This window comes from Nematolebias whitei, chromosome 1 (assembly GCF_014905685.2).
Source record: "Nematolebias whitei isolate Nwh7 chromosome 1, NemWhi1, whole genome shotgun sequence".
NCBI classification, from domain to species: Eukaryota; Metazoa; Chordata; class Actinopteri; order Cyprinodontiformes; family Rivulidae; genus Nematolebias; species Nematolebias whitei.
In genome coordinates, this window is record NC_056498.1 from 39,324,155 (window position 1) to 39,326,539 (window position 2,385).

Below are 2,385 nucleotides of genomic sequence, written 5' to 3' on the forward strand. Positions count from 1 at the left end.
TGGCTTTCAATAACTGTGGCCCTCTGAGCAGTTTAGTTGAACAGCCCTGCTTTAGAGGGTGGAGGTCCGTACAGTTTATTCCATTTCCAAAACCTAAACTGAATTTGGAAAAATGTAAAAGATGATAAAGTCCTGCGGCCGATCTCATGAGCAGCTGAATACAGCAGTGATAAACAGGAAGTACCACATGTTCATCTGTACGAAGGTAACTGCAGGTATGCATAATGGTTAAATTAAAGATTAATGCTTAAAGTTGTGCTTTGTTTTGTGTGTTTTTTTATCTAGATATATGTTGCAACTTCTGGTTGCATAAGTTTATCCTTTGTTATGATCAGTTATGTTATGATCTGAAACTGATTTTGTACAAAGCGTTTATTAGCTTGTTCAATGTAGAGCAGAGCGCTACGTGTGTAGCATCTTAGCTAGCGCATCTGTATTGCACGCAACTAGCTTAGCGCTACTTCTTGTTGTGCCGCGCTCTCTAATCGTTATTGAATCAAGTGTTTACGTGTGTAGGTAAACATAGATAGCCTGTTAAAATACACCAGAATGCAGGAAATGGCATCTACTTTATTCAAAACTTTCTGGGTGAGGACCTCCCCATGATTGTGTCCCCCCACATTATCAATGTTTCTGACGCCAATGACCACCTCGTTGTTCAAGCCAAGAGCCATTGCTAGCAATGGGGGCTAAGCACCCCTAAGGGTCAGATTCTAGAATCGCCCCTGTATAGCGCCAAAGTCGTTGCACTGTACAGAAACATTCACTACATATAGTCAGTTGACGTTATTTATCTAAGGAGCCAACAGATTACTTTGAGTTTTCACTTCATCACAGTCTCCCACCCTAAGCAAGCACAGAGACAACAGTGGAAAGGACAAACTCCCTCATGAGGAAGAAACCTCCAGCAGAACCAGGCTCAGGACAAGCGTCCATCACCTGAACGTCAAAAGTCTAGCCTAGCTCCAGTTCATAGAAGTTGTATCTGTTTCGGTTAAACCCTGTAAGTGGCGTCATACAGCACTCTGAGACTGTACGGAGGATGATTCTCAGATACTACCACACCTTTTGCCTTCCAGCTGTGGGTGATAATGTGTAAAAGCAACACCTGTAAGCATCATCCCAGGACGGATCATGATTTGGGGCTTCAAGTCATTTTTTCTGTCTGATTTCTGGTTTTTGAAGCCGAGTCAAACATTAATCCTCTAAAAGCCAAGTCAGACGTGGCTGGGAGAACACAGTCACTCTCGTTACCGGACACCCCCTTCTCTTGATCCTGAGTCTTCTCCTGAGTCTTCTAAATGATGTGATAAACATCCACAGATGTGGACAGAGCTGGGCGAGGCCGATAACGCACCATGAAGCTCTAGAACGGCTCCAGTTGGGTTTTCTTACCACCAAACGTTCCCTGGGACTGGAGCGTCCTGAAACACCCACACTGATGGTCGGACAGCGTCTCATCTCTCCATCTTCACTCCATCTCCGCTGACATTTGTCCCTTGGATTATCTCTTTTTTCCTTTCAGCTGTTCCCTCTTCATGAGTCTCCACAGCGAATCATCCTCCATTACACTATCCAGCAACCTCCATGTCCTCTCTAACTGCACCCATACTTCTCCTCGTTGGTCCTCGTCTTTTTTCCTGGCAGCTGAATTTCCAACATCCTTCTACCAATATAGTTTGAGTTAACTGTTTATTTGTCATATGCAGGCGAGCACGAGGTCAACGATGCAATGAAATGCTCACATCTCGACTCGCCAAAAAAAACAAAAGAAATGTCAAAGCATGCAACAAACGTACAAAACAAAGCACAAACAAGTGAAAAAAGAACTTCAATGTCTAAAAGGTCCAAAATAAACAACATGGTAGAATACAACAATGCATTGTGCACACAACATACACCACACAGGTTGCACGATTAGCCACTGCAGTGAAAAACTGAACCACGATGGCAAGTCAGCGACACACATGATACAGCCACATCGTGCAGCAGCATATTAGGTGTCACAGATGTGACTCTGTTCTGTTGAGCCTGCAGACAGAGAAGTTGTCCGGAGCCACAGCCCAGTCAGGGATGGACAACTCTAGCCATGTTTCCGTACAGTCAAAGACAACAGCTCCTAACGTCCTGCTCGTAATAAATCCGTGCACGCAGATCACCCAGTCCACTCCACCGAGGCTGAACGTCCGAAAGCAGGACCAGGGGGAGAGGGCATTTTTCTGCTTCTCTGGCGGGTCCTGCACAAAACACCGGCTTGCTTTCATCTCCGTGTTTTCCTCTTACGATGTCCAGGTAAACAACGGGGTTTCCTGAGCTATCCCTTAGTTATACTGCTATAGGCTTAGACTAATGGAGGACAAACTGACCACATTACTTCACTCTGCT